Genomic DNA, 25,612 nt, shown 5'->3' with positions numbered 1-25,612 from the left:
AGGGACAAGAGAACAAAGGGAGGCAATCCAAGATCTCACTTCTTTTAATACTTCAAGTCTTTTCTCTAGGATACCCTGAAATAGGTTCATGTGGAGCTCTAGACACCCCTGTTTTCTGTGGTCATAAACCACTAACCATGAAGATTGCAGAGCGAGGTGGGGTGGACACACGCCCTTACCATCGTGGGTCTGTCAGGCTGGTGGACAACTCAGCGGCTTATTGCTCTAAGGGAATGTTTGGAGCCCTCAGTGACCACAGGACCCTCCTCGCCTGTGCCTGGTCAGTTGGGCAGGGACACAGATCTTTGTGAGACTAAGGCTATAACTTCTGTGCTCAGGATAACAGCTAAGCAGAGAACACTAATAATTTAACCCAGCAACTGAAAATAACACCCATAATTTACTCCCAGCTCTCAGACTTCACTCAGTTCTCAAAACAGTTTCTAGAGCCTCGGGGAATTTCTGAACGCCACAGTCTTGGTGTTTACCCCTTCCTGCCTGTGAGTTTTCCCTCTGAGCTCTCCTCCTGAGGGGACCAGGAAAGCTAAGGACATAGAAGCCCTGCTTTCCCCCAACAGCTGCCTCCAGCTGCTGAATGAGATTTGGGAGACAGTCTCTTTGTGGGTAATGCCTGTTTCTTTTCAAGGCAAGCTTCATTTGGAATGAACATCGAGTCCAGATTTAGTGTCAGGTCTCCCTCCTCAAGATCATGGAGGTGGGAAAATGTAGTGGAAGCCATGAGCCCAGGAGGGAGAACGTGGCTTGCTAGTCTTCTCTCCAAATGGGAGTTGACCCCAGTTTTGGCTGGGAGGATGAAGAGAAGTACTCTGAGTTATTCATGTTGCTTCCTAGGCTGACCGATCCTCACGGAGTACTTGAGTACTTGGTTTACAAGCATTTGCAGAGAGTAAACGCAGCTCTCCTGAATTCAGAGAGGTAGAGGAGCCCCTTTCTCACTGCTCCCCAGACTGAAACAGAGGACTTGGAGAAATAAGATAGGGGTAGAATGACAAAGGTGGTGGCCAGCGCGCATGCAGGGGTCCTGACCACAGCAAAAAAAAAAAATAATAATAATAATAAATAAATAAAGCAAGCAAGCAAGCAAGCCAAACCAACCTTAAGGGGACAGAGATACCCCCCCCCCAAATTTTGATGAAATCCCTTGCCTCTCCTTAGTCCTATGACAGGCTCCAGGCTAGACTCACAGTGGCTACTGCCCACTACAGGGACCCAGTTCCTCCTCCTCGTGTCCTTGGTCTCCACACCAGAGTGACCTATATAGAACATACCCAAGTCTCCACCATTAATACAATGGGCCATTTAATATAGAAACAAACTCTTGATTGGTCTCTGATCTGGCTGACCTGTCCTGGTTCCCTGGGGGTGGGAAAAACATGTCTCAGCCCCAAGCACATGCTCTGTCAAATCCAGCGGGGGCCACCAACACTGCTTGTTCTCTGGACCCTGGGCCCTTTCTCACTGGGATGAGGATGGGTTGTCACAAATGTCTCTTTAAAATGAGCTCACTGGGGGCACCTGGGTGGCTCAGTGGGTTAAGCCTCTGCCCTATCTCAGGGTCCTGGGATCGAGCCCTACATCGGGCTCCCTGCTCAGCAGGGAGCCTGCTTCCCCTTCTCTCTCTGTCTGCCTTTCTGCCTAGTTGTGCTCTCTGTCAAATAAATAAATACATAAAATGAACTCACTGACTTCCTCTGCAAGAACATGATTTTAATAGAAGGCAAACAGTCTGTTGTTCAGCAGGTGTTTCCAGAGAAAGCATGAGCTCTGCTGAACACCAAATACGAAGAGAACGTGCCCCCAGACTTGACACCACTCGGGAACTGCTGAGAAGATGGTTGTGGAAAATGTTAACCCAGACACGCTAGGAGATGTGACCAGGGTGTTCCTTTCCTGAGCACCAGACTTTCCAAGGAGAGAAAGAAGGGCACGGATAATTCTGGAGCCTGAGTGGCAGGGCTCCAGCCCAGTCCACTCCCCTGACTCCTTGTACAGATGTCTCCTGGGCCAGTGTGTCGCTGGCCATAAAGATACCCATAGTTTCCCCCAGATAAGACATCCCTTCAAGCCTGTCAGAATGTCAGAAGACAAGAGACAACAAGTGTCACTGAGGATATGGAGAAAAGCGAAACCTTGTGCTCTGTTGATGTCGCCTTCTGAGAAAGGAAATCAAGATCCCAAATACATAGCTGCACCCCTTTGTTCACCGCAACATTATTCACTATAACCAAGACATGGAAACAACTTAGGCGTCCATCACCAGATGAATGGATAAAGAAAATGTGGTATGTATGGACAGATAGTTTGACAGAATATATATAAATGGATAAAGAAAATATGGTACGTATATTGACACTATGGAATATTATTCATCCATAAAAAGGAAGGAAGTCCTGACATTTGCAACAACATGGATGGACCTTGAGGGCATTATGTGAAGCAAAATAAGTCAGAGAGAGACAAATCTGTATGATCTCACTTGTATGGGGAATCTAAAGAAAATAAACTCATAGAAACAGAATAATTGGTGGACTGCCACAGGTAGGGTGTTTGGGGTGGGAGACGTATTGGAAGTGGATCAGAAGTACAAATTTCCAGTTATTAAAATAAATAAGTCCAGGGGATGTAATGTACAGCAGGGTGACTATAGTACCATAGTACCTATTTGAACCATAGTACCTATTTGAAAGTTGCTAAGAGGGGCACCTGGGTGGCTCAGTGGGTTAAAGCCTCTGCCTTCAGCTCAGGTCATGGTCCCAGGGTCCTGGGATCGAGCCCTGCATCAGGCTCTCTGCTCAGCAGGGAGCCTGCTTCCTCCTCTCTCTCTGCCTGCCTCTCTGCCTCCTTGTGATCTCTATCTGTCAAACAAGTAAATAAAATCTTAAAAAAAAAAAAAAGAAAGAAAGTTGCTAAGAAAGAACTTAAAAGTTCTCATTACAAGCAAAAATTGCAACCATGTGTGGGAACGGATGTTAACTAAGCTTGTTGTGGCCATCATTTTACAATATATCATATATCAAATCGTTATGTTGTATACCTTAAACTTATACAATGTTATATGTCCATTACGTCTCAATAAAACTGGGGGGTGACATGAGTAGTGTTCCTAAATTCAGTCCCTCAAAACATCTTAACACATGGGCTGGCTTAAGGGCTTTTCAAAGGTAATTCTGTCTGTGACACCTTTGCCCCCTTCTCTTATTCTAAAACCTAGCCATTACGGTAGAAAACACTCCCACATGATCGAGATAGCGTATAAAGTGCTCTGGGCGCATCTCTAGAACTGACTTGATCCTGAAATGTACATGTGTCTGCTCAGACCTACGTGTGGGCAGAAGAGCCGAGGTTGGAAGGGTCTCTAAGAGATGGTATTGGAGCTGAGCCTTGCAGCAAAGATCGGGCTTTCCCAGTCAGGAGAGAGAGGCGTTGGAAGCATGCTCTGAAGCTGAGGGACCCTGGCAGGGTTGTCAGGAGGAATGGGGTGGCCTTGCTGTGACTCCACAGAAGTCCTGCTCAGGGACACATTTTCAGTGTGGGAGCTTAGTTAGACTGGGAGGCTCTCGGGAATACACTTGGTTCAGCTATCTTTTCACAGACAAGCCAGCTGAAGCCCGGAGAAGGTCAATGAATTTTTTAAGGACAGATGGACTCTCATTGATGGAGAGAGGTAGGAAAGCATGCAAGCCCTCATAAGAACATGATGGGCGCAAACTAAAACTTCTTGCTTAACACCAGTAGTGTTTTGCCTGCCTAAAGCATCACACTTGCTATTGTATTTGTATGAAATAAAAGAAACCGTTAGGGCAAAATGATTTCAGGAGAACTTTCAGAGACCTGGAGGTGGTCGTTTTCAGGGTAACTTAACCTGGAACCGACAATATACAAAGTAGAGAGAAGACATTTCTGGTGGTTAGAGAAAGCTGTTTCCTGAATTTTTATGCTAAGCACCTTTGATTAGAGAAGTAAGTTATGTCAGAAAAAAAAAAGGGGGGGGGAAACATCTGGATCTATAACTAACTTAAAAAAACATCTGACCAGGGTGCCTGAGTGGCTCAGTAGATTAAGCCTCTGCCTTTGGCTCAGGTCATGATCTCAGGCTCCTGGGATCGAGCCCCGAATCTGGCTCTCTGTTCAGTGGGGAGCCTGCTATCTCCCCCTACCCTTTCTGCCTGCCTCTCTGCCTACTTGTGATCTCTCTATCAAATAAATAAATAAAATCTTAAAAAAAAAAAAGTCTGGCCAATAAACACCTCTTTTCCTACAACCAAGGGACAGCTCATTACTTTTGTTAAAAGGCGTCCCAAAGGGGTCTCTGGATGGCTCAGTCAGTTGAGTGGTGGACTCAGGTCATGATCTCAAGGTTGTGAGCCACATGTCTGGCTCTGCACTCAGTAGGGAGTCGGCATGAGATTCTTTCTCTGCTCCTCCCCTTACTGTGCCTGAATCTTTCTTTAAAATAAATAAATCTTCAGGCACCTGGGTGGTTCAGTGGGTTAAGCCGCTGCCTTCGGCTCAGGTCATGATCTCAGGGTCCTGGGATCAAGTCCCGCATCGGGCTCTCTGCTCAGCAGGGAGCCTGCTTCCCTCTCTCTCTCTCTGCCTGCCTCTCCATCTACTTGTGATTTCTCTCTGTCAAATAAATAAATAAAATCTTTAAAAAATAGAATAAAATAAAATAAATTTTTTTTTTTTGAGGTATCCTGGAAAACTTTCCTCTGGGATGTGCACTGAGCATTGATTGTCTGCACCCACATGGCACATGATTTGTGTTGTTGGGAGATTTTCCTTTCCTTGTTTTAGACCCAACTTCTAGAGTAGAAAGTGGCGTCCTAGTCTCAACCCAACTAATGGGACTTCAGTGGTCTTCCAATGTTTCTGCCACCTTTTCTATACGTTGGTAAAAATAAATGGCATCGGCCTTCCTGTAGTTTGCCTGAGACCAGAGCCTCGACATCGGAAGCTGAGACATCAGCAAGGTATGCCTTGAAAATGGCTTCCTTTGGTCCAGATTATTACATTATTTTCTAAGAGGTTGCTGTTTCCATTGATGGCACTTGTAACTTACTGGCTAGACTTTAATTTTTTTTTTTTAAGATTTTTTCATTTATTTATTTGAGATAGAGAGAGAATGAGCAGGGGAGGGAGGGAAAGAGAGGGAGAAGCAGATTCCCTGCTGAGCAGGGAGCCCAGTGCAGGACTTGATCCCAGGACCTGGAGATCATGACCTAAGGGCAAGGCAGACGCTTAACCAACTGAGCCATCCTGCTGCACCTCGCTGGAATCTTTGACCTCCGTGGCATATAGGGGATCCAACTCCTGACAATAATGATGTATGACTTCCTGGTGAAGGCAAGGGGAAGAATTAGCTAAAGAAATCCTTAACATCTCTGAGAGGACATTAAAGGGTTTTAAGAGTGTGAGAGAGAAAGATGACCAGGAAAGGACAGCTCATCGTTCACCACAGGAGTTCAGAGCTTCCCACTGGAGGGATCACATGTGGGAAGGATTTGATGTTGGCAGGGGCTAGAACACGGCCAGAGGCAGCCCCAAACAAAGGGCCCAGTGAGAGGCACTATGCTTTATTACCACCTTATTTCCTTCTGAAGACTTGCCTTGCGAAGTCACAGCCCTTCTTCAGCACTCCTCCAAAGCAACCAGTCAGTCATGCACCCATCCCCAACAGCCTCATCTCCGTCCCCCATGGCACACTCAGTCAGCTCAGTCCTGCTGTATAAGGAGACCCTGGGCAGAGACTCCCCTCAGCAAGTTCATGACCAGAGGTTCTTTCAGAAAGCCTTCTGCTCCTTCGACAGGAAAGGGTGTTTTAGTCATCTCTGTTTATCTTCTCCTTTCCCCACAGACAGGAGGAGAGTATCCTCTCTATACTGACATACACACATGTATGCACTTTGCCGAGGGTAATCAGTATGTATCCAGAGAAGACATTTTGTTGAACGAAGGAATGAAGAAACACAAACTGGGAAGGTCGTTCTCAGTTTCCGAGTGGTGACTCACATTTACCTCTTCCACTGGGCTTGAAGACGTTTCTGTCTTCTCTCAGACCCGAGGCCCTGAGGCCCGTGGTGGAACCACTGTTCCCTCAACCACCTAATTGCTGACACCGCAGCTCCCCTGGACTCCAGCCTCAGAACTTCCCTGCACCCACTCTTCTCTGGAGGTGCTCTGGAAACCTGCTTCTACCTCCCTCTCATCTGCTTCTGTGTTCCCCATCATCCTTCCGTCCCATGGTTCACTTTATTTTTTCTGCTCCTAAGAGTAACACATAGTCACCGCTGAAGTTTGGAGAATAGAATGAAACAAACGAAAACCCTTACTGTTTCCAAAAGGCCCATTTCCTCCCCGACTTCTCAGCCCATGGGGCTCCCCTCCTCTCTGCTCCCCCCTCAACCCAGTCCTCCTTCCTGGAGGGGCTCTCCCACTAGCATTTTCAGGTCTCTAGCTCTTCAGGGACAAATATTAGCATACGGATTACCATCGTACTACCCAATTGCTTCTCAATCACAAGCAACCCCAACCAGATTGGGGTTATTCTTAATTTGCATAATTTTGGCAAAGGGGTAAGAGGCACAGTGGGAAACTGGTGTTCTCATGTGTCTTAAAGTAAACACAGCAGAGGCTTGTTCTGGAGAGGAATGTGGTTTGGAAACAAATAAAAAGATAAAATGCAATAGGGGCATGTGGAGGTTTAATAGAGAAAGAAAACCGGCCAGGTTTCCGAAGTGGGTGAGCTCTGTTCTGCCCAGAAAGACAGGCACTATACCTCAATGAATTCTTGCCATCCCTTCCGGCCTCATATAATGCAGGAATGGTCTCGTAGAAGGGCTTCAGGAAAATAGCAGGGTTTGACACAAGAGTTCTCTAAGGGGCCACTTGCTGCTACTATATTTCCTGTACTTCTTCGTGAAGTTTACCAGGCAGCCTGCCTAGGTCCAATGGAAATGCCGAGTCACTCCAGAAGACTCTCCATCCACATCCTTCTGGGACACTGTGTGGCTCCCAGGACAATGTGTTCTAAATGGCAATTCTGCACAGAATGGCCTATGTGGACTGACACAAGGAGGGTCAATGTAACAGAATAATTGAATTGCTACCTCCCCAGAATGGACATGGTGTTGAATCACCATACAATCCCAAGAATTTGTTCTAGACCTACCTTATCAAAAGAGCTACACAGCTAGGTACATGAACTCTTTTTAGGATCAGTGAGAAAACGAGACCAAGAAAAGTCCTACTGAGGGATTAGAATCTAGAGGATCAGCCAAATTTCCTCAGAGACTAAATAAATTTTCCAGCATCACACAGGTGTTGGGTATCCACAGATTTTGACCCCCTAATGATCCTGAAGCAGAATTATACACTGAACTATATGCCCAAAGAGAAAGCTACTACAGAAAGGATTAGTGAGCAGTGTAGACTTCACTGAAGACTGGGTTAGCAGGGTGAAGAGGGGTTCATAGAGCACAGCACACAGCATTTCATGCCCCAATTCCTCATTAGACATCTTTCTCCTAGTCTTTGTTCTTGGCACTAAGTATTTCCTCCCGAAATTGTTCATTGATTTGACAACTTTCCATGGGGTTCAAACTTAGATTTAGTGCTGTCCTGGGAGCTCCTGCCATTGGGGAAACCAGAAACATGAGTGGATATAGCCCAGAGGAGATGCAAAGTTGTCAGTCAGGCTAGTAGAGACAAGAGGGCGTGTGGGTGTGGAGGGCACAAGGGAGCAGAGGGAGAGGCATAGCAGAGGGCATGGCTTTGCAGCCAAGTGGGGGCAGTGATAAGAAAGGGGCAGGGCCACAGAGGAGCTTTGCCTTGGCCTGGAGGAAATAGAGAGCCACAAGAGGGCTTATTTATTGTTCTTATTTCCATCTGTATTATTTGTCCTGTCCTCTATATGCTCAGGAACTATACGATCAGCCTCCTTCTGCCAAAAACCTGTCATATGTTTGAAAACAATTATATTTCACCACTTGATTTTTCCTTTTTTAAGTTAAATAGTCCTGATGTTTTAACCTTTCCTCGTGGGACCTCTTATCCATCACGCATGCTCTCCTTTCATTTGTGTCGTTCTTTCTAGATTGTTTCGAGTTTTTCATATCTTTTGAAAAGTGCCATAATCAAGATGGCATGTGGTTTTCTAAAAGTCTACTGGGAAGCATAATAAAATGACTATTTTTCTTTCCTTTGCATGCAATTTTCTTTCTAATGCATTCTAGAATCATGGTGGGTTGTTATCCCTCCTCAACAATAATGCAATAAACTTGGCCTGTTTCCCAGCTTGGGATTAGTGATGAATTCCAGGCCTCTTTCTCCTTATCCTACCTACTAGTCTGCAGCCAACTTTCACTTGAATCAGCACATTTGGTTCACAACGTACCCATTTGCACTGACCTGCAATCATTACAAACAAAATGATCCATTTTGTTCTATTCATCTTCACTTACATTTTGCCTCAAGTCTCTCATAAGTTTGGGATCCCTTCCCTACCACTCCCCCAAAATCTGGTTCTAGAAAATAAGGTGCTGGGCATCTTCTTCTCATGACCTGAAAAAAACATTGACCAATAAAAGGTTTTGAAATAGCTAAAAGACAAGTTCCAGGTATTCTTGATTTAATTCACATGAATTAAACATGGTTTCTGATTATGATAGAATTCTCTCTTTTCAGGCTCCCATTCGACACTTTTTTTATGTCTTAAGGAATGTCTTGCCTCTTGGGTCTTTTCTGATTTCTTGCTGTGGGGATTTCTGGAGTTATTTTGAAACCTGTCAAGGACATGTGACCTCCCAATCTCTTGATGGAGGAGTTTCCATGATCCCCTACTACCATAACTGTTAAAAGCTGCTTTTGCAAGGTTTTCTTTTTTTGTCAATTGAGAAAAATTAATTTCCTTCCTTCCTGGAGTATATTTAGTTTATCTCATTTATCCATGTTGGGAAACTGTAATGGCGTGATTAAATTAAGGGTTTCACACTGATTTGGAGGTGCTTACTGTGGGGTGGAGTTGTCGAGAGATTTTCCCAGAGACTGATAAGCAAGCTCAGGCGAAATGGAGAGTTGACAGTGATGCGAAGACAGAAATCTGAAGCTTTTTTTTTTTTTTTTTAATGTATAAGCCATCATTAAGTTAAGAAAATTGGTTTACATGCAAATTTTCACTCCGAATTGAGAATTTCCTATCTTATAAAGTTTAGTTGCTGAGAAACTCAGAAAATAATGTTGCACTTTTTTTAATCCTAAGGAGAGAAAGGTGGAAGAGGAAATAGCACACAGGATTTTTCCTCTCTTATTTGTGGGGGGAAAGGCTTAAGGAGTGAGAGAGCATTATAAGACAAGCTCAAAGATGTGCCCCTAAAAAAATTTCATTCTCTGGAGAACATATCTAAATAGAACATTAAATTTTCCAAAGAGTTTCTCTATCTGTCTCTCTCCTGAGAAACCCGGCATAGCTGCCCCATCCTATCATGGAGGGACTGGAGCAGAGAGGGCCAGGGAAGGCTTGTCTAAGGGCCCAGAGTGAGGTATTGTCCCTACCACCTTCACTTGGTGCCATTACTCAACCTGCCCCACCCTCTCCAAGGCCCCCCAACCCAGAAGTTACCTCAGTGGGATCCAAGTTGGAGACCCAAAGATCCATGATGGTGCAGGGAAGACACTCTACAATGCCCTCAAGTGGGGAAACCACCTTTTGAGGCTCCTTCTCCTCTAGAGCCTCGACAGCTGATGACACACGGAAGAATGCGGTGAGCGAGGCCAGAGGTACGCCACCATGAGTGATGCCAGGAGTGAGGCCACGCCATGGTCTCTGGGCCATATCATGAAGGACGAGGGAGAAATTGGCAAGACCAGTGGGGGGGAAGTAAATGACAGATAAGGAAGTGGCTGTTCAGGTTTTATACACCTGACTCATCATCATGTTCATTCATTCATATTTTCCCCCCATTAAGGGTAGACTGAGCACCAGCTATATGCCGGGTGCTGTAGCTAGAGGTTAGGGCACCAAGGGGGATGGGCATGGTCCTGCTCTCCGATGATGCCCACAGCATCTCGGAAGGAGAGTGGAGACAACGACCGAGTGGGTTTGGGCTGTCTGTCTTGGTGACACTCTAGCTCTCCCCTTCTGAGTCCTCTCTCAAAGCCACCATGTCATTCTATTGCCCTCATCCCTCATAGATTTGGTTGGTGCCCCTCGAAACTCCCATGGCACTGTGCCTTGTAGTACGTGCTCCTTTGTGATTCAGCTCTTAAAGATTTCTTTTGTGATAGAACATCCTTCCGAGATATTGTAAGGGTAGGAATGATGCTTCCTCCGTTGTGGGGAGTCTGCAGATATTTTAATTTTTTTGCGCCAAGCTAACTCACAGTCACAGATCTATCTCGCTTTTAATTACTTTCCCCTAAATTTTAGTTGACCCTCAAATCCCTAAAGATGGATCCTTTCTTTTTGGATACTTGGCATATAGCATTTCCGTAATGATTATAAAAACATTAAATGATTCCAGGGGTTTGGTCTTCCTTAAACAAGGTCAGAAACCAGACGTAAGTCTGCCCGCCTATCTGAGGTTAGTAGGACACAGCAAAGCAACCTAATGAAAAGCATCTCCCCCACGGGAGGAGATTTCTACGTCATCCACATCTCCACTATCGGGTTCACTTTCTACAGTTACTGCGTGATCAAGCCTATAATCAGAACAAAAATTTTATAATGGAAAAGAGAAAATAAAAGGAAAGGAAAGGAAAACACCATAATTAAAATTCCACCACCCAAGCCTTATACAATTATTTCCATGTAGTACGTAATTTTACATAGTTTCAGGTTTACTTTTAAGGACCTGCATGTTCTCGAGTCAGATTCTGAGTCAGCATCACCGGTTCAAATTTCTTCTCTGCTAATTACTTGCTGTGTGACTTGGGACCAGTGACCGAACCTCCCTGTGCATTCTGTTGCTTCATCTGTAAAACAAGGGCAACAGTTAATACCTGCCTCATAGGGTGGTTGTGAGGATTAAATGAATTAATACGGACAATGAGTTACTATGTAGTGAGCACTGGCATGTGGTGAGGTCTCAAAAAAATGTCAGCTGTTATGACAAGGAAAGGCAGGAAACCTGGGCAGCGTTGAAAAATGAATGTAGCAGCTCAACATGCAGATTTCTGTCATTTATCTACACAGTAACCGCTGCTTACAAGCAGCCCCCTGGCTGAGAGCATTGTCCTGAGGACCTGGTGTATTCGTGAGGAAGGCCAGTTGAAGGGAGGGTGCGGGAAGGAGGGCCAGGGGGCCTGGTGGGGTGTGTCTCCCCAAGAAGCCTCCAGGCAGTGGGTGGGAGGGGAGACCATGGGGAAAGAGGAATGAAAAGGAAGTGGGGATCATGAAAAAGGACAAGGGTAGAGGGGGCTGGCTGGCTCAGCCCGCTAGGCACCTCTCTGTCCATTGACCCTAACTGGCTCTCATTCCTATTATTGTTCCCATTTAGGTGGTTTGGGAGGGTGAGGAAGGTCTGAGCACAGGCAGGATGAGATAGGGAAATAGCCCCTGGCTGAGCTGGGCTGAGTAATTAAGGAGGAAAGGAACTCTGGAACCCACTGGACAGATGTGCTTATTGTGCTGAGAGAAAATCACAGAACATTCGGTGCCATCTGTGTGGAGAGCTGGCTGTTTGCATGATGCAGTGCTCACCTAAGGAGGTAAAGTATCAGGCTCCCCGGGGCCCCATGCATCTGCCCCCATGTCTGGTTAGCTCTAGGGAAGGGCACAGCGGAAACCCCCAAATAGAGCCACGGGCACTTTCAGGAGACTAGTGAAGAAGCAATCGACCTTCTTTATTCTCTGCCTAAGAAAAAAGGGTCAAAACAAAGAGTGTCTGGACTGAGTGTGTAGACAATGTTGGAAAAGTATAGAAATAAAAAAGAAATATATATGGAAAAATTTTAAATTTCTGGCACAAGGAATAATTGTCAATCTCATGTACATAAGGAAGGTCTAGTAGGCAGACCTACGAGATGCCCCTGGGAGAGTTCCCCATCCCAAAATGTGCCCCTCCATCTGTCTCTGTCCCTCCAGACATGAGGGAGTTGGAGAACTTCTCTGACAGCCTAGAAGGTCTGTCTTAGCACATGATGCTCTTACAGAAGTAACCTGGATCTAGGCAATGTCATCACTGTAGTCCATTTTCAGAATGTCTCCTGAGCTGGTGCCGTATGTTTAGATCACAAGGGGTTGTTTGGGGAAAAGCTTTAGGACATGGTTGGGAAAGAGAAAGGGAGAAAAAGAAACACTCTGGGATAGGGTGAGGGGAGGTGGGGGAGTTTGGGCAGCTCTGATTTTTTAGCCTCGGAAGAAAAAAGGGAAGGGGAAAAAAAATACAGACTCTACAGCTTATCTGAAGCAAGCCAAATTGGATTCTAAATCACGGCACTTAAAGCATTAAGGACTGTATAATTCAAACAGTTCTCGACACAGAAGTAAAACTATGACATTCAAAGCAGAACGTAATTGGGCTAGAATGGGCCACTGTCCATACGGGGTTAACAAGCTTATGTGGGAGTGAAGGTAAGGAAGGCTTTTCACTGCACTCAGAAAGCTAGAGGATTAAAATACTCTGCCCCCCTCCCCAAAGGAAAAAAGTCAGAGGAGAAATGAAACAAGATTGGGAAAATTCTAATAACTGTTGGAAACTGGGTGAGGAGTTTATGGTGGGGGAGAGAGTCTTCTCCTAGTCTTTCCAGTTTCTTGTCTGTGTGGAAATACCCATGATAAAAGTATTTAAATGATAGGGAAAATAGAGGAAGGAGAAGAAAAGCTTCATTTTATCTGAGAAATTTTGACCTTGTTAGTAGTGTTATCTTAAGCAGATTAGTGAAGGGCTAACTCTATTGGTTAGAGACCAGTAATTAATAAGAAATGGGACAGAAGGAAAGCAAAAATGTTAAGCAGAGGAGATTCTGGAGTAGATAGTTGAGGGGCCTTGAGGGCCCACTAGCACGCATGAGAGAAACCACTAGAAGGATGCCAGAATCACTCATGCTTTGAGCAAATATTTGCTAAGCACTTCTGTGCAGGGGATACAGCAAGAGCCAAACAGACATTCCCTTGAGCCTCTGGGCTAGGTCTGGGGGATCCCAGCTCCTTAATTCGGCCCCCATCGCTGCTTCTGGTCCCTTCTGGAACTTTATTTCCAGATGCCATTAGTGGACCAGGTAGTTACCACAGGACGGAGGAGCAGAGTACCAACCACCAACATCATCTAGCTTCTCCTTAGAACCTGAGCTCTTCCCCTGCCCCTGGCCCCTTCCTCTTTAAAGGTTCATTACAGGGGCACCTGGGTGGCTCAGTGGGTTAAGCCACTGCCTTCGGCTCAGGTCATGATCTCAGGGTCCTGGGATCGAGTCCCGCATCAGGCTCTCTGCTCAGCAGGGAGCCTGCTTCCCTCTCTCTCTCTCTCTCTCTCTTCCTGCCTCTCAGTCTACTTGTGATTTCTCTCTGTCAAATAAATAAATAAATAAATAAATAAAATAAAAGGTTCATTACAGCCAACCCACTCAACAGGCCCTAAAAGAACTAACCCAGTTCCTGGCCCAGAACGTCTGATGTCACAAGCACAGTATGGGAGGGAGCAACGTCAGCAGGCAAGACATACTGAGTTTAGCACCAATCAGAGCTATGCACTTTCTGGTAACATTTCACAGGGGCCAAGAAGCTGCCAAAGCAGTAGGCAAGCCCCACCCTGCCGCTCCCCACTCCACACGTTGACCTTTACTTGGCAAGGGCTCTCTGCTGGGCTGGGGAGGCTGCCTCTACCTCCTCAGCCCCCCGCCCCAACCTTTCTATGTCTGCTGCCCACCCAGCATAGTAGCTCTCCTGACTTGGCCGTGCTTCTGTCAATCCTACCTGTGGCTTCCCTATTCAGGAAGGCTGTGCTAGAACTGAAACGTGATCAGCTCCCCAAACAGGCAGTTGCAAGAAGGCATCTGCTCCCTGTCTGCTCCCGCTGTGCAAAGGTCCAGCCGAAACGCTCAAATTAGAGCTTGTTAGCCAATTGTTGAAAAACTGCGGCAGCACTCATTTGTAAGCATGATAATGAGAAATCCCAGTATGGAAAGCATGGGTTTATTTTTAACCCTTCCAAGATGACACTTCCAAACACCTATACAATCAGCTGTGGGTCGGGAGAGGGAACGAGCCAAATGCAGGGCGCAGGGCACATGCACTCACATGAAGCAGCAGGACATGACCCAGAGGGACAGTGGTCTGGGGACAAACGGCACAGGATGAGAAGAAGTCTCAGTTCCCACTGCTCTGTCTCTGACCTCAAGAAGAGCTGCGGCACAGTGAAAGACGCCAAGGGACGCTCCCTCCCTCGCACCTTGAGTGGCATCACTGAGTGATGGGAAACACCCTCCCCCCTGCAGCAACCGGTTGTGCCTCTGAACTCTTGTCCGTGACGCTGAGCTCAGCAGGTGCAATGTGCTCTGCGATATTTGATCTCCTGGCTCCGTTTGCAGCCGGGCCGGCTGTGACCGTGTGCATGTGGGCTTCACAGCTCCACCCCAGCCTGGCTGGCTTGCGCCTTGTGCCTCACGCGTCACCCAGGCTCACAGAGCTGCCCCACCTCCACACACCAGCAACTTCCCGTCCTCTCCTGCCTCTGGGTCCCTTGCTCCTCCCAGGCAGACACCATGTGCTCCACAAACATTCCCCAGCAAAGCACGGGGGGGGGGCGGGGGGGGACAGAGGGAGGGATGTACCAAATATGACGATCTCAAGTTTTTAGCTGGAGAGACTGAGGCCCAGGGAGGTGGAATGTGGCCACGGTCTCCTAATGAGTGAGGAGCCAGAAAAGGACAGTGGACTGCTCCCCTGAGGTTTTCATCAGACTCACCCCTTTCTGAGCTATGAGAGCCTGCAACTTCCCAGACCTGGTCCTTCCTCCCTTGTACAGGAATGTTCCTGTGCTTGCACAGACATCCCTGTGCCTGGGCATGCTGGAAACCACACATCCGGCTCAGTAGAAACCCAGAAATGTAGGCTGCGCTATGGCCAGCATTTGCATCATGAGGGTACTTCAGTGCTCAGGAGAGATTTATACCCAAATCGACACGTCGGGCTGCTTGGGCTGTATGGGTAGGAAAGTGCTGCAGAACTCTCTGGAAAGAGTTTAGTCTGCAGTCCCTCTCTCCGATGACACTGAGGAGCTAATCAGACAGCCTGGGTCAGGAAAGTGGCTGGACACAGCCAGTCCTGAGGTGGGGGACAGAAGACTGTGGAGACCAGGGCACCTACAGGGTGCTCAGGGGTTTGTCAGGCAAAAGCAGGATCTATCTCTTCAATAAGAGCAAACCATATCATATGTTAGAACCTCAATACCAATTGCTTTCTTTTCATTCTACTGTCACTGATCACCAACGCTCCATTGCAGAAGACACAGTGGATGGGCCCCAGTTTTCACGGCTCAGTGAAGGCAGCATTGGTAGGAAGTAATGCTAACCAGAAGTGACTTTAGGTGTGGAATGTTCCATAGGCTGGGGGGGGGTAAGTGGGATGTAGGATAGTTCTATGACTAGAGACACACGCTTTGTGTTTCCCAAAGATGACCACAACAATAGGTACCCCCTTCCACAAGTGACACTATTTCATAGAGAGGTGGGTGGGATCTGAGGTCTCTCCCCTCAAACCTGGACAGATACTTGCAACTTCCTCAACACTAGAATAGAGTGGACATGATGGGATGTGACTTCCAAGGCTAGGCATGAGGAGCAATTCAGCTTCCATCTTGGTGCCTTAGACTGCTCCATCTGGGCGATGCCAGCCTCCATCTCCAGAGGCCACACAACAGCCATGCAGAGAAGGCCCCCTGCCTATAACTACCACCAGCTTGTCTGGCATGTGAGTGGGCCATCTTAGGAGCAGACTGAATGGCCTAATCCATTCAGCCTACAGCCTCAGCCAACTCCTGACAGCAACCACACAGGGTCCCCAAGGGAGAACTTCCAGGCTGAGTCCTTCCCAAATGCCTGATCAACAGAAGCAGAAACCATTTTTTTTTTTAAGCACAATATTTTGGGTGATTTGTTATGTAGCATTAGATAACTAAAAACACCATGCGGAGATTCTAAACAGAAGGGTGCTACAATAAGATTTATGTGGGAAGAATCAAGGAGGCCACTATTTATACAGTGGGTTGGAGTGCAGTAAGATTTGGGATAGGATGACCCAGTTATGAAAATGGCCGTAATGGTACCAATCATTCCTCCTTCACAGAAGCATCGTAGGCATTCTCTGGGATACCAGATGTCAAGTGCCTACCAGTACCTGACTCAGGTAGAGGCTCAGTAAGGAGCAATTCTGAACTGTCATCACAGGGCAGCCCTAGGCAAAAATGAGAAGGCGGGATAGGCAAGTGAAAGCCATTTTTTCAAGTGGATATAGGTGCTTCTCTTCCATTTATATCCTCCCTCCTTTGGACGCCATATCGTTTAGAATTAATCCTGGCCAAAAGAACAGAAAACCCAAAATAACAGTGGCTTACATAAGACATAATATTTTAGTCTCTCTATCACCAGAAGCCTAGAGGTAAGCAGTCCAGGGATTGTGTGGTGGGTGACCCTATGGTGACAGAAACCCAGGCTTCTTATGATCTTTGCTTTGACACATGCAGCTTCCATTCCTAAGGTCATCTCTTGGTCCAAAATGGTTATTGGAGTACCAACCATTACATCTGTATTCCAGCCCATAGGAATGCTCCCTCCATGGTATGTGTGGAAGTTGCACATACCAGTTCCACTTGAATCCCACTGAGCAGAACTAAGTCACAGGGTCACTATCTGCAAGGGAGTCAGGAAATGTACATAATCTTTATCCTGTGTGGCCCTGGGCACAGTTAAAAACTGGGGGTTCTGTTGCTAAGAAGAGGAAGATGGATATTGGGGAAAGAATAAGCAGTTGGCCAAGGATGTCAAATCCCCTCCGTATATCTATGTATCATTGTAGATACATCTATTTCAATGACTGAAATGCCAGGTTTCCAAAGGGAATCTAGGTAGAGATCTGTATTCATCAGAGTCTCTCTTTCTCGTGTCTCTCAGATCTCCGGCCACTTTTTCCATTCCAGCCACTGCTGTTCTGACCAATTCTGCACAAGCCATGACCAGCTTCTCAGGAGCTTGAGCACACATCCCATCCTTGGACATGCATGAGCAATTTCATAGTGCCTCACCTCCAGCCTGGGGCTTCTTTACTGGGTCCTGTCCTTAGATGCCTCAGGACCATATAACATCTACCAGATGCGTGCCCCTGGAAGCCAAGGGGTGGTTACTGCCTGCGGTGCAAACGTTGGACCCGTGGGAGAGAGGAGTCAATGGGTAAACTCTCCATCTCTCCTCCCTATGGAAGGGCTATCCTGAGATGCTGTGGTTCAAAGGGCATATCAGAAGGCGGTCCCTTAGGATCCAGTAACCAGTTGAGCTGAACCACAACACAGGCCAGCTCGGTTAGGTGTCCTCTTATTGGCTCTTCCTCTTTCCTGCCTCTTCTCCCTGTTCCCTCTCTCTTGTCTCTTGGGGATGGCACTCCCTAACAGAACAATAGCACCCAGGCTCTGCCCTCCAGGGAAGCCAGGTTAAGGAAAATCTAGCAGGCCAGTGGGTCTCTCCCCTCCATCCAAACTCCCTCCCTTTTTCTTCCCTGTTTCCACATGGCCAGCCAGGCCTGAGTGCATCTCTTAGGGATATATAAGACACTATTACAGAACAGAAATCAGTCTTCCGGCAGGTTCAAGTGAAGCCCCTGTTTTGTCTACTTTTTCCCAATCTTTTCATCCCAGACAAACTCAGCATCCCCAGTTTGATAAGGTGTCTGGTTCTATCAGGTTCAAAGAAAAAAAGTACACCTTGAGAATTAAAAAATGGATTGTCTCTGATCAGCTTTTTAATAAAGAAAATTCATTTGCAGAGCTCCTTTTTAATAGACTGCATTGAAAATGTGAAGAATTATAGGCAGAGAATCCAGTTTTCCCAAGAACTTCATTCCAGTTTCCCTGCCCCACCCCCTCCCATGCACTTGAGGTCTGTCCTTTGCTGAGCTCCTCATGGGCACCCCAGTTGCATTTGGGTTTCCTCACTTCTGAAACACGGCTTAGGGTAACAACTTAGCACTTTTTATTGTGCGCTAATTCTCAAGGCAACTTCAATTCCCAGGAAGGTAGGTAATGTTCTTCTTTCTTGAAGGAGAAAAACCCTAAGCATTGAGAATAATCAGGCACTGCTTCCTTCCCCCATTTTCATTCATCAAACTACTTGGATTTTAAAGCATTTGGGGGACATCTGGCTAAAAGAAAATGAGTTCAATAACCAAATGGTGTTATTTTACAGGAATTACAGTAAATGAGATCTTTCTTCTCAAGAGTAGTCCAACTTAGTGGGACTTGAGGAGCCAACTATCTCTAATCTCTATGACCATACTTCCCCACCCCAGAGTAGTCCCCACCCTCAGAGCAGCTGAAGTGGGACAGCAAATCCAGACCCACTGGAAGGTCAAAATCCAACCCAGCGGTGACCATACTTCTGGGACTTAAAACACCCACCATCATGTTGTAATCACTCCCTCTATCTTGTCTACAAGGGTATCACGGCATCTTACCAAAAAAGCTTAAAGGATTTAATGTCATTTTAACTCACCAGTAAAATTGAAGTGACTTTAGGGGTTTGTAAATACGGATCCGGGGTCATAGAACTCTGTTTTCAAAAGTACCACCTCCAGCTTTCATTATGAGACTGACGTGCCACCTACTGCGCTAACAAGGCACCTTCCATCTTTCATTATGTATCTGATTGACACAACTCCAATTTCACAATGAACTGAAGCAAATACAACTTTTTCTCTCAATCGTGTTTTCGTTCCGGTCTGAGGCCATCTGCAGCTTGGGGTTCCTTCTGTCGTTCCACTTCAACTGGCCAACTGAGCAGGAATTTAACAAGCCATTATCTTTGGCAATACCCTTGGTTACACTTCTTGGATTAAAGCTGCAGTAAAATCTAAGGAAATTCTGAAACCTTTGAAGGAAGCATTAATTTGAGGAGCCTGGATGGCTCAGTGGGTTAAGCATCTGACTTTGGCTCAGGTCATGATCTCTGGATTCTGGGATGGAGCTCTTTGCTAAGCAGGGAGTCTGCTTCTCCCTCCTTCTCCCCCTCTGTTCCTCTCCCCACCTCACACCCCTGCCCCAACTCTCTCTCTCTTACTCTCTCTCAAATAAAGAAAGAAAGAAAATCTTTAAAAAAAAAAAAAGGCATTAACTTTACTTCTTCCTTCTTCTAGATCTAGGGACCCCTGGATAGTTCCTGAATTATTCTGATTAGTTGGAGCTTGCCATCTATTGATTATGTATTTTTTTTTAAGATTTTATTTATTTATTTGACAGAGAGACACAGCGAGAGAGGGAACACAAGCAGGGGGAGTGGGAGAGGAAGAAGCAGGTTTCCTGCTGAGCAGGGAGTCCGAAGCAGTACTCAATTTTGGGACCCTGAGATCATGACCTGAGCCAAAGGCAGATGCTTAATGACTGAGCCACCCAGCTTCCCCTGATTATATATCATTTAAGGCAAGCTCAATTATTCCCAAAAGTTATGAACCAGCCCTAAGATAACTTTATCATGACTTTCCTAAATATTCCCGGTATTATGATGACAGTCAGGTGAGAGATTTTTGCTCTCTACCCAGTCGTGCTTGGTCAGTCATGGCGTATGCAGAACGTGTGTTGTAAACAGAAAGTTCTCTCACAACTGTTCGCTGAAGGTGTGCCTCCCAGGGTTCACTTCAGGCATAGGGCATTGAGAAAGAGCAGGGCCAAGCAACATCGGCAAGGTTAATAGGTGACATTCAGCTCCGACTTTCAAAAATTATTAGAAAAAAATATTTTCTCTCATCCTCCCTGGGCTCCCCTCTGCTGGTGTTTTCCTGAACCTGAAAAATGTATTTGCTCTTTGTAGCGCCCACCCTCAAAGCAGTCTGGCAACTCAGCCAAATTTTCTGCTGAGCCAGCCAGTGGGAACAGACACCAGGGTCCATGGCAACGGCAGGCGTATATGTGTGCATATGTGCATGTGTGAGTGTGTGTGTGCGTGCCTGCGTTTTCTCTCAGTCTCCTCCTCAGCCAACGCAATGCACACTTCCTAAAACAGAACCCACACCTCCGCCCCAGCACAAGGAAGTAGAGCATAAACAAATCCTCACGCCAAGTTCTCTCTCCCCAGTCAGAACCCAAGAAGAGCCATTAGTTCTAGATGGAAATCTGCCTTCCCAGGTTTTCAGTCCTTGAGAAAGAGGGAAGGTCACCTTTGTTTTGAGTATCATGCCACAGCCTTCTGTTTGTGATGCCTCTATTATTCCAGTTGTCCTACTCTGTGGGGAGAAAATGCTCCTCTATGTTTACTTAATGCCAGAGATTTCGGAATTCCGGAGAGACAGGTCCTAATTAGTCTACTAGGGTCTCAGCTACACAGATCTCTTGAAAGGAAGTATTTTGGCTATTCTCATATCAGAAGCCAGAAGCCTGAGAAAACGCAGAATGTGGAGGCGGAGATATGTTGCTGGCCAGAGAAAGAACCAGAGAAAGAAATGCAAAATGTGAGCCAAATCCCCAAGCAGAAACCACTGTGGTCTCTGCTCTGCCAGTCTCTCACTCAGACCGGCAGCACCACTTCCTGCACTGTAAAATCAGGGTGTCAGACCTGGGTTCTAGATCGTCACAGACTCCAGGAGGGAGGGTGGGGGCTGAACTTCACCCATTCCTGGTAGGTATCAGGAAGTCCCCCTGGAAATCTGGGTTCATAGCCAATGTGGAGGTTTGGTATTGAGAAGGCCTTGTGGCCCCTGGCTAAGGAAGATAATAAAAAGTCCAGAGAGGAGAGGAAAAAACATCTACCCATGTCAATGGAGTACAAAGATTTTTTTTAATGCAAGAAGGCAAAGCCTCAGACAAAATTATGAAGTAACCAGAGTTTACATCCAGCTCCTGCATAGTCCTTTTTCTCTATCAGACTGACTAAAGGATTTAAAATCAGTGATTTCTAATCAAGATGGGTTTGAGAGTCATTGGTTCTTTTGAATCAGAGGGTTAAGGGCACTTTAGTTTATTTTCAGTTGTGGAGCCAAAGCCCGCTCCCACTGCCCAGTTCCCAGCAGGAATCTCAGGCTAAAGCGAGTGGCCTAGGGAAGTTTTGTGTGTGTGTGTGTGTGTACAGCTGAAACTTCAAGGTTCTCAAACCTGATTTCCTTATTTCTGGCGCTGCAGCTTTGTAGGTCCTAGAGGCCTATTCCTATCCCCCACCCCCTCTTTCTCCCTCCCCCTTCCCTCCCTCACCTTCCCTCCTTCTTTGTTCCCTATGTTCTAGGCTGACAGCCTACACTGTTCCTCAAGAAGCACATTTACACTTCCTGAAGCCCATCTTGTGAGTAGACCTCGTCACGGGGAAGACCCAAGCCCCTCAGTGAGAAGACCCCTTCCGAGGAAGGCTCTTCCTCCCTGAAAACAAGTGCCAGAGAGCTCTGACGGGTAGAGGGGGCTTCCTTCCTTCCCTGAAACTCTCCTCAGGAGCCCTGGAGCCTGAGGGTCTGGAAGAGCCCAGAACATTCTGAGCAAACCAAGCTCTCCGTCTCTGTTTGCATTCCATCTGATGAAACAACTGGCAAACCTCTCCAACGTCTCGGCGGCATGGTGAGCATGCTGGCCACAGGCTCAGAAGTGCTCCGAGATGACGGCTGCATGGAGCTTAAGGGAGCATCACCTGCCTCCAGCCAGAGATTCCTCTGTCTCACGAGCACCCAGGATATGAGAGAAGGATTTCAGAATCCACCTCCAGCCACTCCCAAATGAATTGCCGATGGGAGAGGGGAGCAAAAAAGACATGACATCACCAGGCAATGGGCATTTTAAGCAGACAGAGTTCTCTTGTGCAAGCGGGAATTCTTTGAATCACTGTCGGACGCGACAGCCCATCAGGATCTTCATGAACCAGCAGAGGAGGAAGGAGCCGTGGTCACCAGCAGGGGGCGCTGGACCACTCCCAGCCCCAGAGATCGGGAGTAAATGGGAAGGCTGGGTTCCTAGCCGGGGAAGGACATCGGCCCAGTTCCCACTCAGGAGTATCCTTGTTGAAAAGTGGCTAGGACCGGAGAAACCCTGTATCACGCCGGGTCACTTAGCTGGGACATCAGCCGGCCATGTGCGGCCATAATCATGCACTTAGTGAGATCGCGCCTGTGCCCTGAGCCATTTCCTGATACAAAACAAATATTTGAGTGCGAAGAGCTGAGTACAGCTGCAGAATGTTTTGTCGACTGCACATTTTCTCTGCTGCAACTGCAAGCCTTGGAAAGCCTTCTTCGTGGCAGTCCGCGCAAGAACCTTGTTTCCGTCTGTAGTTTGCGCCGAGTACCAGTGACGTCACACATTAAGAATGTCCTCCCCGGCTGTCTCACTCGCTCCGTTTCCACTTGTTCCTCTGTGTCGTTTGTACAATTAGCGCCTAGACAAAATTTTCAAAAGTATCCCTCCTTAAATCAAAAGGCCAAGGGGTTTGGGCTCAGAGGCCACCTCCTTCTCCAGCCCCAGGCCATTCCGATGCTAACCTGGTGTTCTCAACCTCAGAATGGGAAGCAAGCCAAGGCCAGGCCATCGGAAGTTTCAGCTGTTCATTCTGTCTCTGCCACAGACAGGCATGCTGTGTGACCTGGGCAACTCACTCAACCTCTCTGGACATGAGTTTCCTGAACAGTAAAACTTTGACCAAGATCCCATCCATCTAAACCTGTAGGCTTGAATGTGCCTGGACTAGGACCTGGGGTATTTGGGGTTGTGAGAACTGCTCCGAGTCTGACCTGGAGTGTGAGTTCCCTGGGGAGTGGGTGGGCTAGGTCCTCTACCTAAGCCAGAACTCAGGCTGATAAATGGAGCCGGTCCTCAGGATCACCTGAACATTTCTTGGGCCTTTCATGCAGGCTTTAAGTCACATTCCAGAGTCTATTAGAAAAAAAACAGCCACCACCAGAGACTATCCAGACCTAGCACCCAAGGGACAGGGAGAGAGTGGGAATTCCTCAGGGCAATTGCTCCATAGCCCTTATCTTACTCTGGGGCCTCTATGTTTCCAATACCCGTATCTCCAAACACACGCATTCTCTCTCCCTCTTCAGAGATCACATTTCCTCTGCCTTTTGGCATTATCTGCCATGTCTCGAATTTAATCAGCTTTTTTTTCCCCCCTCCTTCTTGGCAGTACAACTACTGGGCTTGACTCTTATACTAAAGTTACATAAGCCCTACAGTTCAAAGAGAGAATTGAGTCAGCAGGACAGGACTGACTAAGCATTCCCAGGTTGGCCACAGTGGGGCCGAATTCTCCAGTCCTTCTTTTGGCCTCATTCCCATGGAAATTCAATGCCCTGTAAGAGCTACAAGCTTTATACATATAATTATGAACAAAGTATTTGAAAAGGCTAGAGGGCAAGAAATAGAAATCTGCATCTCTATATCAGCAATTACCCTCTGCTTATTACTATAATAGCCCATTGTCCTTGTGTCCTCTGCACACACTGGTACAGGCAGGCAGGCCATTCCCACTCGACCTTCTCCTGGCCCGGCCCACCTACTGCTGATGGGACCAAGCCTACCTCTCCCAAAGGGCCTGGGAAGACAAGAGAGAGATTGGAGACAAGTGAGAGGGTTGGAAGGATTTCGTGGGCTCATCATCCCCTGCCACTTGTCACTGCCTTGTGTTTTATCACTTAGCATTCTATGCTGTAACTTCTCTTGAGTAAGCACTTGACTATTAGGGGAATAAAAAGAAGCACCAAGAGGAATTAAAATGCTGAGTCATTACAGGAGCTTAGAGGGAAGGACAGATGGTGAATTTGGAGAACAAGCGGAAATGAATGTCTCTGGGTGTTAACAGTGGGATATTCTGGAGACTGGTTCCCCCAAGATCACAGTTCTTTGCTCAGGAAATAAGGGCTGAAAGGACATGTGGTAGAAATGGTGAACTCTCTAATGATTTTCTGGGATTCTCAACTCTGGCTTTCCCTAGGAAACACCTGGGGAATAGAAATTAGTGATAACTGGGCCCCACCAACTGAAGTAGAATTTCTGGAAGGTAGGCAGAGTCCAGGCATCAGTATTTTTGAAAGGCTTTTGAGGTAATTTTGATACACAGGGAGGTCAAAGACACCAAAATGTAGTCAGCACTGTTATCTTTACTATATGAGAAAGTTGGGAGAGGCGCCAAATCCTGAAAAGTGACCATTTTTATATTAAATGAATAAGGTACAACTGATATAATATTGACAGTAGTAACATCTCACACTTACAGTATGCCAAGCTAGGCACTAAGCTCTTTCCTTGCATAGGCACACTTCATGCCAATACTAATCGCTGTGAAGGACACACTATTATTAGTCTCATTTTGTAGATAAAGCACCAAGGCTTGGGGACATGTTGTAACTTGCCCAGGGCCATAGCATAGTGAGATCTAGTCTGTGAAAGGCACGTGGTGAAAGGTAGCATGGCAAATGGAACCTGGGTCTGATCCTGAAGTTGCTACCATCGAGTGGAGCCAATGACTAAAAGTCTAGAGCAGAAGGTGCGTGCTGTCCCGGCGCCGTGATGTGTGATGGAACCATGTGATGAAATGGTGGGAGTGAGGGGATTTGTAAAGGCTTCATAGAGGAGTTACGCTGAGCTCTGAAGAAGCAGCCCTGGATGCTGATTTACAGGCCTGGCTGGGGAGTCACAGCAGGAAGAAGGGATTCCAGGGAGGAAGCCCAGTGTACAGAACTCCAGGAAAGCAGATCAGGACTGTCAGGTAGCTAGGGCTGGTTACGATTTGAGAAAGAAGCAATGTAAGGCTAAGAAGGTGAGTGGCTCTACACTGTGCGATCTTTAATGGGATCTAGGAGGCAACTGCTCCCCCCCAACCAAGAGGTAGGGCTGATCAGGGTATGTGATGGCATGGTATGCCAGAAGGAGCCAGACAAACTGGGAGCTCTCAGGAGCCTTGGAGGGACCCCATACAGGACTAGGAAGCAGGCTGAGACACTGGGCTCTCAGTGGACAGAAGAAAGAATGCCAAAGACACCTGGGAAGATAGTTAGCATAAAACCCTATGAGCTTTTTGTTTGTTTGTTTAAGTTCAGGACAAGAGGGCATGAAGTTACAGAAGTCAACTATCTCCTCGGGAAGTCCCTGGATGCCTTGGCTGGAGCCCTGTTTTATCTTACCAGCATTGAGCGACTCTGTACTCTTCCACAAACCCCAACTTGTTGTCGAGAACCACATTCCTGGCCAGGTCAGACCCTATCGGTGGGACCGAGGTGTCACTTACTCTTTGTTAGCTCCAGTTGTTGTTCTAGGTATTTCATGGGAAAGACAGGGACAGCGGAATCTACACAGTTTGGGTTGTTGTTCATTTATCTATTTAGATACTGTATGTTTTCCCAGTGCCGATGATGGTATGTAATATTTGATTTTTCCTACCAAAGAAGAAGTGAGGAAAATGAGAACATAGGATGATGGGCTAGGTA

The sequence above is a fragment of the Neovison vison genome, chromosome 5 (genome assembly GCF_020171115.1).
Source record: "Neovison vison isolate M4711 chromosome 5, ASM_NN_V1, whole genome shotgun sequence".
Classification (NCBI taxonomy): domain Eukaryota; kingdom Metazoa; phylum Chordata; class Mammalia; order Carnivora; family Mustelidae; genus Neogale; species Neogale vison.
Note: the sequence above shows the minus strand (reverse complement) of the source record.